Below are 13,540 nucleotides of genomic sequence, written 5' to 3' on the forward strand. Positions count from 1 at the left end.
ACACGTTTCGCGTGTTTGGGGCAACTAGACTTCAAGTGAACTCAACATGCGGCCTCAAACAGTTTTTCGTTCTTCTGTTAAAACGACTAAGTGAAATTCTATTCTCGTCGCCTCGATCAGAATCGGAGCTTTCGTCAGATGCGTAAGGCTAATAAGATACCTGTACGTCGCACCGCCTTTGAGTATGAACCATATGCGCCTTAAGTGGATACGCATCTGCAACGTCGAAATCTCTGCCTAGCCGTTAGAAAGCATTCTTAAAAGTCTAGGTTTCACCGCGTCTATACCCCTAAAGAACTGTTGAAAAAATACTGCCGTATGTATAATGTCGGCCATTTTTTTCCTTGAATATAATATGTAACAAAATTTGACCTTGATGCTTTACGTTTCTTTTTCACGACATGTCTGGTTATCGTTGGGTAAAGGTAATTCAATAGCCACATTGTCCTATCTATCATCTAATCTCCAAAATGCTGGATCACGCCGCTCAAGTCTTGCCTGCAGTGTTAGCTGTCTTTAGGCTTTTACGTACGCCCGCGTTTGCTCAAACTGGAAACGTTGATGACATACGGTCTTATTAGATACGCCTTTCTGCGATACGATAGCTACTTAATCTAAGCCTTAACAAAGTTCTTCGTGTCGTCAAGCATACCTTCATGCGGTTGGCCGTAGCACGAAACAAAGGGCGTCTAGACCCGGCTTCCAACGTGGACAAACTCACGCACTTCTAATTTTAGCAAACGCCTGACCGCTAAATCATTGAAGGATCATTCACCCTCCCCCCCCCCTCCCCCCAACCCGATTGAATCATGCAGACGTGCACAGTAGTGTTTACAAACCTGCATGCGTATTACTTTACCGATTCGCTCTTTTACTTAGGTGGAAATTGTCATTTTGATTATTCTCTAAGTTTAGGTAGGAGCATGATGGCGTCGATAACGACGGTGGTCACGACCTTGACGGGTGATCTTTACAGCAAGATGGGAGAAAGAAGCTCATTGTCCTTCATTGTAGTGTGGATCTGGCCAATGGTACGAAACGGTGACTCGACAGCTTTACTCAGCGTGCGCGTTCTCTCTCATTCCTCTTTCTTCGCCTCATTCGCCTGGATCGTGAGCAATTCTGCGTCAGACAGTGGGGATAGCAAACGCTCCTGTTAGTGTGCGGTAGGCCGGGCGATTGTTTCTCCTACTTTTTCAAAACCTCCTCTTTCAAAACGCAAGGACATTAATGGGCCGAGAATTGCGTCGAACCGAAAGGGAGGATCAACCGAAATCCTTTCATCAATTTTCATTTTGAAACACTGTAGGAAATATAACGAAGGAAAGATAAACAAGTACAAAGAAAGAACGAGCAAGTAAGCAGACAGAAAACTACGTCTCTTCGTCGCGGACAAAGTTAATCGTCGGATTTCAACGAGGCGTCGGCTGCAACCAGAAGTAAAGGTCCACGGAAACGGTGTGCAAGAGATACAGGTTGCGGGTTCTCAGAAATAATATCTGAGTTTTTGCAAATCGGTTGAATTTATCGGGTGACAAAGCTCTTTACTCACAGGGATATCAGAAACCATAATAATGGCCAGATCACTATACGGAATCTGCAAGGTAACAGTAGTAATAATACTTAATAAAACGATTAGGCTTTCTTTTTGCGATACTAACATATTAATTTTTACATATAATAATAAATAATTACCGCATTTGTAGATAACTTGGCTTATTACTAATATCAGATATACGCACTATTTACACAGTTTGATTAGAACATCGTTGTCTCGCCTGCGTTCTCGTTGAATTACTATTCGTTTTCATATAAAACCTTTCGAGCGCTATTCCCTGTTTCTTCGGTAGGGCATTTTGCTAGCCTATCGCTAAAATATAATAAAATCGCTCTGCTATAAAAAGATTGTAATTCTGGCCCAAAAAGTGTTAAGTTGTTGATTTTCCTCTGATCTATTGTCGTGCTCCCGCCTGTAATCTCAAGAGAACGCTTGTTAGAAGCCTGTATGGCTAAGAGTATAAGTATAGCATCATACTTTATTTTTACCGGAACACGTTAAGTAATGATTACTGATTTAACATCATGATGATATATACATAATGTCGATGGTCGAAGTAATATTGACTCCTCTTTAAAATACAAAACTATTTAGCTAGCCATTAACGTGAACACGCTCTACTATTCTAGTTCGATGTCTATCCGTTTTTGTGGAAATTTCAGACCGTAATGTCACCGAACACGCACAAAATACTGCACTTATTTGAAACTTTTTCAGTTGAAAAGTATTAGAGTATAAAATTTGGTGATTGCAAAATAAAAATTTTCCGACTTTATAATCTGCATAATACTTGATAAATAGAAACTGCAACAGGCTAAAGTAACTACTAAAAAGCTCACAGTTGTGTTGCGCATGCTACCACCTCACAACCCCGTAGAATGTGTTGAAACAGTTGCAATTCCACTTGTACAGGTTATTTATATTATACACTCTGTTTGAGCCACAAATCTCATACAAATCTGGTGATAGGTACAATCTCTGGTGATAGGTAAATGAAATTTAGCACAATTAGTATAGCAAGAGCTTTATATGTAATCAATATTTACTATAAAATAGCGAATTATGAGTAGTCTCGCTTCTCTTTCGCAAATTATACTCGCCAGATATGTTAGAAGTTTTCTAGGGCTACTTGAACGTAGTTTACATTTACTGGTCAGTCTAAGAACTAGCTAGATAGACAGGTATCACCTAGTATAGCATTTGGTACAGCTCCCGCCCTCTGTCGTTCGCTCCCAACCCACCGGAGTCAATGCCCATTTTAGCGATACCCAACTTTTTCCGTAGAACAGTACGAGACGGATTAAGTCAGCATACAAGCACAGATGCCTTATAGTGCACCACAGAAGACGCGACTGGATCTAGCCGGTAGTCAAACTGTGTTGTGATCTTTTTCTTGCACGTACGTGTTTGCACGCGCGCACTTACATACCTAGTTTGTTTGCAGCATATCAGCTGTGGCGAGTGCTCAGAATGCAGCTTAGACTAGTGTAGTACACAGGCGTTAGAAAGTATAGAAAAGAGAAGGAAATATTGCTAGGAGATTCCCCGGAAGCTCGCTGGTTTTCGATAGGCCAAATGGTGAAATAAATGAGAGAAAAGCCATGTAAAGACAAAGAGGTCTGCTAGCCGGCCATCCCTAAAGATACACATGGACGCGGTCTAGCTGTTCCAGAAGACACAGAGCCCACCTATTTCGGTCGCCTATTTCTTTAAGGGGTATCTATTCTGTTGAAATCGTAAAAACAGGCACAACCAGAAGTGATAATACGTCACTTCCTGTCACAGTGAAGCTTAGGCACACTAGGCAGAGAGAAAAAGCAACGAAGACGAAGTATAGGATCGTCTTTGTCGTGGTAAAATAAGGAACAGGATCGCGATGCTGCAACGACGGTAATTTACGAAGTATTAACGTACATAAAAATGCGGTAGGTAGCCAAAATAAGCAAAAGTAAGATAACGAAGCTGACGAAAAGATAAGAAATGCTCACATACGAGAAACAACGCCAATAGGATGAAAGGACAAATCATTTACTTCGATTGACTTCAAGAAGCACACCAATTAACAATGTGACTGCCAGCAACAGAGCATCTGTTTTGTTGATTTCTACACTCGCAGGAACTAGTTCGTGTATCGTTTCTGGGACCGAAGCAAAAACCGGTGCTATCGTCGAGACGTTATCCACCTGTCTGCCTCTGCGTGTCCTCCTCAATGAGTTCGATAATAAGTAAACGTCTTTTTCATTATTGAGTGGATCAGTCAAAAATCTTTTGGGAGCTTTCTAATTTAGGTAAATCACCGTCAAACGTATAGTATTACTCTTTCTGTAAACGCACCAATAACACTGTAACTTTTTTTTATAACGCTTTCATGGATAGCGGTTTCGTTTTTCTCAAGTACAGGTCAAGATTTAAAAACACATTTGTTGTATTCACCTAAAAGGGCACTTCAAAAGAAGAGACCTATTAGTATCGTTTATATGCTAACCGTAGAGACATGATGAAATGTTTGTTAGTATTTGAGCGTCCCTATCCTTTGCTCTTTTTAGGTCTCTAAGTTATGCGTGTTTCGGTAAATTTAAGTGAACTATTCCAATATAGACGTGCTAGTTTTTGCTGGGATACATTCAAAACATAAACTGGATATAGAGTGGAGTGGAACGCATGCACTGGTAATGTGGCGATGTTAAAGCATAACTTGAACCTAACGTAAACTATTGCAGGCCTGTGTAATACACAGGAGCAGTTCGCAAAGAAAATACCCACATTGTCGATTGATTACTGGAAGATGCCTTTCGAGTTGAAAGTTTCAGTGTCCGCTCAACGTAGCATTACCTGTATGGGATTAATGGATGCTCTATAGTCGAAACGTTTGCCTGACCTTTTCGTCATGAACGAGGAATGGGTATATAAGGACGGCAATTTCTTGCAATATTGCTGTCCTTATTTACATTAGTATGCAGGCATAGAGTTCCTGAATATACTTTATTAGTCTGTTCTTGGTACCGCTTGGAAATGATAACCTTGACGGGGTGTTTCAATAGCTTTATTCGAGACTATCAGTTAACCGAATATTTGGTGGATCTAGACATCTTCCTTAAAAGCTGTCCTGAGGTTCTGTTCTGTCATACAAATGAAAACAGGTCAAAGCAACCCTTAAATGGATCGAAAGCTATTCCAGGATAACTTTCATAGTCTTAGGATGGAATCGGCGCCATAGTGGTCGAAGGAAAATAAAAAGCACATAGTCATCCTTGGCACCTCTTCCCTTAGCCGAGTATTAATTTCCGGCTAGGTGCACCCAGTAAGAAAAAGAAAGGCAAAACTGTAAGAGGTTGTGGCCGAACCAGTCAAGGCCAATCAAAATACAGCCTAACGCACGCGTCGTTGAACCTTCAAAAAAATTCTAAATGGTGACAAAGCTTCACTCGCGTCTTTTTGTCTCAAATACAGCAAATAATATATAAGCTCTCTTTTGTTTTTCACATGCATGTTTTTTTTTAGCTTTATCTACTGGGAAAGGAGATATATAGAACGTAAATAATTGGATACATGTAGATGCAGCAAACTTTCAACGCACTCTCGTACTCTATATTCAAGCAAGCGCTATGGAATGATTAAAGACAATAGCAGCTTAGTCATTCGCTTCAAATCCCTGGCGAATTCTGGATCACAAACGTTTTTCGAAATTATGTTGTTTGGTTTTATAAGTTCGTATCAAATTGGACCTACCGCAGCAGACGATCGCAGCTTGAATACTCAGCCGCCTATCCTAAGCAAAGTATTTTCGAAAATTATCTCATTTGTGTATAGCATCCCTCCATCCGTTCCTCTTCAATCCAGGTTATCCGATTTCATTATCTATTCCATAGCAGAGCTTTTTCTCCCCACATGCGTCGATATTCGTTCGGTAAGATTCCTCTTTGGAATAAAGTAAGTGAACGCTTGCTTCTTCTTAATATGGAGCCTATGACGCGCATGTCAAACTCATTGTTGAAGCTGGGTGAAGCCGAGGACAGTCAATGATGTCGTGATCGACGATTTTCTAGTGAAAAAATATGTAAACAGAAACGACGGAGAGAAATGCAGCTTTCTGTTATATCAACTGCTATGGGATGTCACTATTGTGGGCATTGGATAGTAAACCACGTATGCGTTACTCGAAACACGCACGTGCACTGCAGTGAGCCCAGTGTGTACAGTGAGCTACATTGTTTACGAGATTTTCCACAATACACAATGTGCGCAGAGACATGCTCATCCGGGCTATCCATGGGGAATTCGAAAGGCTGATTTGTACAGATCATTAGCTTGTGGCTTGCAAAAGCTTATACCCCCCCCCCCCCCCCCATAGAGGAATAGAATTCAGTATAATGAACCGGGAGTTGTTACTGAAGTTCAATATCACGCACAACCCCAGGCGTATATCTTCCTCAAACCGACAATGAGATGGATCAGGACGGAAAATTAGCACATCGGTCGAAACTACAGATAACGAATTTAAAAAAAAAATTAATTCATCTTAATATTTAATAATTTTGTGCGGAATCGCAACCATGTATTACATGCACACCTAAAATATGCCTTGCGGCCTGCGTTCTTTTGCATACATAATTGTAATGTCCCACACGGGACCCGAAGTTGGGCGGAAGGGCATATGCACAAGGTGTGAGCTATCGTAGACCTCGTGTAAAACCCTTTGGCTATCAGTGGCCGCAGAAAACGCTAACACAATGCTTCATTGTTTTTCGGTTTAACAAAATATTATTTTTAAGAACACATCACTTATCGCCGCGAGTCGTTTCATTATGGTATAGGATACAATAATAATAACAATGATATTTCTAATAGTCAAGCATAATGGTTCGTAGGAATCGTAGAATACTGGGATCGCTGGAATATTGTATGTAAGTTCGATGTGTCGCTTATCAAAATCGCGATAATTAACTGAAAGCACCGTTTCTTTTAGGCTCCTCGGCTCGGGCGTAAACCTCAGTTTGTACGGAGATGCGGCCCAGTGGCACTGCAATCGCTGACTGGTACGAGCTGCATTTAGTCACTGTGTTATGGTTCCTATTATGATTTGTGGGCATCGTAAACGAGTTACTATCGAAATGCTGCGTATAACGACCCTATTTGCAACCCAGCTTTAAAGACACTTGTTCGACATCGTATATAGTCTCCACGTACCGTCCGCACCAAGCGGTTGATTCGCGTCCTGAAGTATTGTTGATCCGTAATCGCGAACTTGTTTTCGTAGCATAGTGTGCGTGTGTGGGAGGGGTAATATCGTATAACAGAATATCCTTAAATCACGCCTTCTTCAACCAGCAGGCATTCATTTGTCACGTATAAACCACAAAATATTTTCACGAAAAATTATGTTCCTTTTGCAAGAGAATCACTACTTCCCACTATATAGCTAATACATACCCTACATCTATCTACACGAAAGCTGGCGACATCGTCAGAAATCGTTCATTCATTAACATTGCACTAAACACTTACGAACAAGAAAAGACGCCACCGATAGGAGGCGCTACTGGTTAGAATGCATATCCCTTGTACGGTAGTTGGGTATGAAGGGTCTGTCATCTGATAATGACCGCATGTTTGCCCTGCTCGTATCTATAGATTTTGACGTACAAAAATGCGCTCGTCTGTATACTTTGTTCAGCACGGACCGCCTTGGCTACAATTCGGGCGCGCGATTGTTTACTGACATATTGAATAGCCTTTATAATCACAGCCTATGACATGATGCTAGCGAACAGGGCCCGCGACATCTAGACTGGCGATTTACCCGTATGGCTATATTAAGTTATGTTCACTGGCACAGGATGCGTTTTCCAGAAGGTACTGCCTTATGCAAGGACACAGCAGAAGCATGAAAGCGGAGCACACACGCTTGCCTTGTCACGGCACTAGCTAATTATTCCAGTACTGCTGAAACGGGCAGATATGGTCGCGTGTGCAATGTATTGATTTTGCTATATACGCCTGCATATAGACCTTAACAATGGAGGCGGAGCAATGATTAATTACGCAATGTCATTTTTCTATCTAGGCTCCTAACGCAATTACCGCTATCGTCGTATCAATATATATTGAGGAAAAGGATTATAGCAAGAAGAATCAGAATGGATAAGGTTCAAATGGGCCAGATTTGTGGCCCAGTGATAGGGCTGAACGACGTAGGAACTTAGCTAGGACTCCCGTATTATACTAGAAGCAGCTCCTAAGACGCCGGATCGTAAAATAAAATCTCTCAAAATTGCCAGCTCAGATTCCCCATCAGTGTTCTCGATAAGAATTTGATGTGACATAGAGGTTAGAAAGAGCATCTGTATTTCCTCCGGATCCTGTGTAAAAGCAAGTATAAACAGGAACGTGTCGGGAAACTATAATAGGGTTTTACTCGTAAACTGCGATTATGGAAACTACATCTATCTACTTGGCCTTTACTGAAGCTTAATTCATGTAATTTTTTTTTCGTTGTTGCCTAAAGCTTCGCCTGTTGATAATAGAGTATCATTGTGACAACCGGGTTGGTAAAAACGATATTATCGTGTAAACAAGGCTTCATTTGTGAGCACTGTAGGGCGTATGAATCGGCCGATAACTCTCAGAATGTAGAAGGAGGTGCGATAGCATCGCACATATCAACTGCTGTGGAAGTAAACGTGAATGAAACTAGTCGATACGTGAACTTGCTAGTCGCTGTCAAAGAGTCATCGTGAAAATCAATAAACTGAGAGTTTACTTAATGGCCATGGCGTGTCTCCCTGCATATGAACCATGTTTGACAAACGACCTTTCCAGTGAATTATCTAAACATGTAACTTTTATAGAGACTCAATACGTATGGGGATGAGATAAGCATCCTCTAGTGGTGGAGAATCAACGTAATATTCAGTTTCTCCACATGCTCCATATGATGATCCAATTTGATTTAGCGATAGCATTTTATGTACTACAGTTACTGTACATAGGGATTTAATACAGACTTGATGGAAGGCTGAATCAAATACTTGCGACCTTTTCTGTTTTAAAACGAGAAGACCATTGAGGTTTGATGATTTTGCATCACACGTGTGCGCTGGTGGTGACAATAGTAAAAATGCTTGTAAATATTGTAAATCAATGATGTCAGCCAGCACCGAATAGAAGCTAAGCTTTTATTATTGCTTTCGGTGGGGTGCCGTGGTTTACCTTCCCCTGTATACATGCTGATGAAATGTTTCGACCTAGTTTGACGCAGCATTATATATACTTAGATAAACGATTAGATATAAGCTTCTTATAATAGTAAAAGCTAAAATCATGTACGGCGCCTTCTCGATAAGAATGAATAACAAGATATTTGTCACGGTTTAAACGATCCACGAGTACGTCAAAGCTACGATGACAGTACACCCTCTCAGCGCTTGATAATGCTTCAACATGGCATACTTATCGTGCAATACGATTATTGTATTAAATGTATTATGCTGAAAATCTGCTTGAAATTCATGTGAAAATTATATATGTAAAGCTTGCGCTGAAAACTATTTTGAGTTAAGTGTTAGTTTGAAGGGAAAAAACGACGCCGTTATGGCTCTGGCCCCCCGCCGATCAGCAGAAAGAAAATAACAGGTTGTTCCACAGCGTTCCCTAGCATCGTGTGTTCAGGTGTTTCTACATATGTTACGGTACCTAATGGTAACAGACTGGACCGTTCACCACGGGGGCACGGAGCGGCGGTTAGCACATGACGAACGCAGCGAAAACTACTACGGGCATTGATTTTCGAACCCCTTAGAAATGTTTTCGTGATAATCATCTACGAATTAGCTGTCACTGTACAGATAACAAGCGCTTGTACAAACGGTGTAGCTAAAGATCCTGGCAATAGCAAATACAGAGTAAGACGCTCGATGGTATCCTGTTGCATCGCAGTACAACCGTCATATTTCATCTGATAGATCGAACATACGATTGCCAGCTGAAATCGTGTTAATCTTTCGCACAATATGCCATCGTGTAGAAACAAACATTTCTATTGCTGTCTCTTTAACATATAGTAGCCGACTGCGAGTATTTTTTCTTGTGAAAATGCGCCGATTGCTCGAATCTTCTGTTCGCAGCAGGCCTTATTTTTATTTAACGGGTTTGTGTCTGACCTGTCTACAGCTTGGATTCTTCCAATAAGCCTGTCGCGTTTCACTACTTATCGAGGTGACGTTCCAGCCGCTTCGGTTGCATTTAATTAGCGGAAAGTAGAAGTTTACGCTCGCGCTCAATTCATAAAGCAGCTATTTATTCGCAGTGGCACGAAGAATTGCGAGCAGACATCATTTCCAGCACTGCCCTTCTCAGAGGAACTGCGACAACGCAGAAAAGAAATGAAAATGACAATAGCAGCACAACAGATAGAACGCAAACGAACACGGTTCGGTATGGTGCAATGCGCAACACGTAGAATGAGCTACGGGATGACCGAAAACAGGGCGACAGAACAGGAAAAGGGGGCAAAGGCCTAGAGCGCTACGTTGGCGTTTAAGCCACTCTATCCAAATCCATTGTGTCCACTGCGTTCCGCCTCGATTTCATCCGTTTCGCTCGAGACAAAAGCTTTCCGCTTTTGTCTCCGAATAGCTCCGCTCTTGACCACGGTCCCCCCCATTCGGCTGGCCGCTCTGATCAGTGGCCACTAAGCGGTCCGTGACTCCTGGCTAAAGGCAAGGCCAGCATATCTTCGTTCTTTTCTAGTATTCTAAGAAAAGTCGTTAATTACTACCCGCTTTATTGTTTTCAGCCGTTTATAGATCACATATTTGCTGGCCTAATTTTTACAAGATGGCGGCCGTCACAGCAGCGGCTGCTTCGCTCAGCTTTTCGCCTGTACACAGCCAATTAGACAACAGCCAAAGACAGCACGAAGTCTATAGGACGCTACGTTGTAACCTAGACCACCGCAATCATGGACGAGGATGGGTGGTCTGAAGGAAAAGCGCAGCGTTTTTAATCCAGACCCTGTATCAAAACCGAGCGTCGAGCCGAGAGAAAAGAGATGCTTTTACTGGAAGCCAACGAAACATAATTTCAAACCAGTAGCCAGCCTGAAGATGGCTTTATTCTTTAATGTGTTAAAGCAAACAAAGCGTTGCAATTTCTCTCAGGGCTTTTCATGATAAATTTTCGTTCCTAGATGATACTAGATTAGTAGAAATGTCTTCATTCAAACGTGTATTTTGTATGTACAGGTCAACAACAATAGTTGAAGGTCACGGTGACTACAATGATCTATTAAAATACTCCGCATTATATCGCTTATACGAGTGAACTTACTAAAGTAGTTTGTGTACCTAAAATATCCAAAGTAGATCACGATTTAGCAGCGAGGAATCAAGTACTAGTATGGGACATATATTCAAAGGTGTAGTGCCTATCAATTGCCCATTACGATCATCAGATGTAAAACGTAGGATCTGAAAATCGCGTTGAACGTACGGATTTGTTTCACCTGTCCCAGCTGAAATAGCCTAATAAGCGCTGCTAGGACAGTGATAGTCACAAAGTTTACTTTAGTGAATCCCTGATCACTTGCCGAAATGGCCATTAATGCACTTTGCCAGTAGGTTTGCTGTTTGATGCACACAACATGTGTGAGGCTTGTAGTGCCCAGCTATAGTTACTGGAAACTATTTGGAATAACTGCTATAACTGGAAACATGCTTGAAGAAAATGTCAGTAAACAAACTGGGATTCTTTTCGTTCACTTTCGTTGAGGATTCAACTACCGATATACGGTCTCGGGAATGTTTTCATTTACGATGGAGGATTATGGGCAGAAAAATAAAATTGTTTTGAATTGAAACTCGTTCCTAAAGCTAGGTCAGGGCGTTCTGACGAATGGTCACATTATTTTACATCAAAGAAACCACTTAAATACATATTCGTACTTGGCTTGTTTAATGCAAAACAGACATCGAAAGAAATTTGTTCGAGTGTCGAGCACTGCCCTATGGCGCTGCACATCACAGTGTGGATAATGATATGCAATCAAGATAAAAAATATCCTTAAATTTAAGCTAGCTAAAAGTCAAACCGTTGTGAAGTAGTTTTGCTAGCCATGCTAAACTTGATAGGTTCATACGCCAACTCACACGATCCGAAGGAACTGCTCGACTTGTTTGCGCAGAGGCTTAAATTGATCCTACAGCAAACAGGCTTAAAAAGCTATAGACGGACGTTGGTCTGGAAGAGGATCCATCGAGGATATGACTGTTCGGTGAGTTCACACGCATCTCTGTTTTTACTATATCGGAATGTCTGGGTATTCAAAACAGCATGAGCAGATTTACAGTTGTTCGAACGAGACGTGGCGGCCTTCATCGAAACGGTTTATCAATGGAGCTCATTTAAGGTAGTGACACCGACAGCCACGGTGAGACCGCTGCCACTGGGAAAGCCGAGCCTGAGTTTCTTTCAAAGCTAGATACATTGCGTCGGACCATCAAAAAGGACCTGAATTTGCTTACGGCGTCGCCGGAAGTGAGCGTGTTGCTGGACACCGTTAGCCCTTCTGTAATTAAATCAGATAATTTTTGTTCCACAAAAAGGAAGGTCAACAGTAAGGTTGAAAAAGTAGTACAATCTTTTAACAAGAGACGTCTAAATAGTGACTCCGGTTTCGAGACACGGCGTAAATAGCATGTGCGAGGTATCTTCGGGTTAATCAAGCTTAAGGTCGACGTTTGCAGCAAAATAAAATAAAACCCGGCCAATGAACAAGTTTTGTCAAATAAAAGTACCACTGCATCGAAGCCATCCCTCGATGATAGTACACTGATACACGTATGACGTTCGCCATTGACTCAAACCTAGGGACGCCCCATTGAATACAACAAATCTCCGAAGATCAAACCACCTGTATCAAGACGGACGTAGTTACCAGCCAACTACAGTAAACTACTCATTGTTCACACATGCCGGACCCTTCGGTCATACACTGTTACAATGGCTGCTCTCGACAGAAGCACGTTACGCGCTTCAGAAGCTCGCTTGCCGACCAGGCCATCGTTACAAAGGGAGGTTCAAAATACAGCCTTTTTGAAAATATAAGTTTGCATAACTTTCATAGGTTCATATGTAAATTATTACTGGAGAACTCGTATAGTGTAGGAGAGCTTTTCAGTCACTTGGCGAAGCTCCTGTTCTTGTTGGTGTTAGTTATGTTTCAGATGGCTGAAATCGGTTCTTTTGAAATACTGTTTACTTTTCATTTTCTTTGGAATAGTGTTTGGTATTTCAATACCGTATACGGTTTGTAAGACATTTGACCTCAGGTAAGGTGACCAAGGTCAGGTTTCAACTTCGGAACGCATTACAATTATATTCGTAAATTTTTATCCCTTGAATATGAACAAACTATTCAAAGTGTTTTTTTGAGGTAACTAATTTTTCACTAGATTGGTCGAATATCTAAATTAGACTGCAGCCTCCTGATTTTTTTTTATATTTGGCGTCAAGATATCTATTCCTCATGCCTTACTAATAACCAAACACCTATTTGTAGATCTTTCGTGTTATATTAGATACATTTGCTCCGCGTGAAATAGGCTTTGTCCTAGTGGTCATACGTAAATAGTATTACTCAAATCTTATTAGACGTAACGGATTTTAAGTATCTATGATTTGATATATCGCGAAATTTACAGATAATTTTCCAGAGAGGTAGTCTTTTCATTCTAAATTCAATTTACTTATCTAAATAAGGACAGACATCTTATTCTATATAAGAAGTGCTTTAAAGACTATCGCTTTTTGGTTAGATTCTATGGAACTTTTGAATCTCGATACCTGTTTAATATAAATTTAAAAGATCAGCTATCCGTGTCATCGGTAAACGTAAGCACGCCTTTGTTGGTATCGAATTCATGATTAAGTGGAAATATCCACGAACACTTACTTCAATAAAAGGCTTTCTATGAATAATGGACA

This window comes from Varroa destructor, unplaced genomic scaffold (genome assembly GCF_002443255.2).
Source record: "Varroa destructor unplaced genomic scaffold, Vdes_3.0 BEIS01000003.1, whole genome shotgun sequence".
NCBI lineage: Eukaryota > Metazoa > Arthropoda > Arachnida > Mesostigmata > Varroidae > Varroa > Varroa destructor.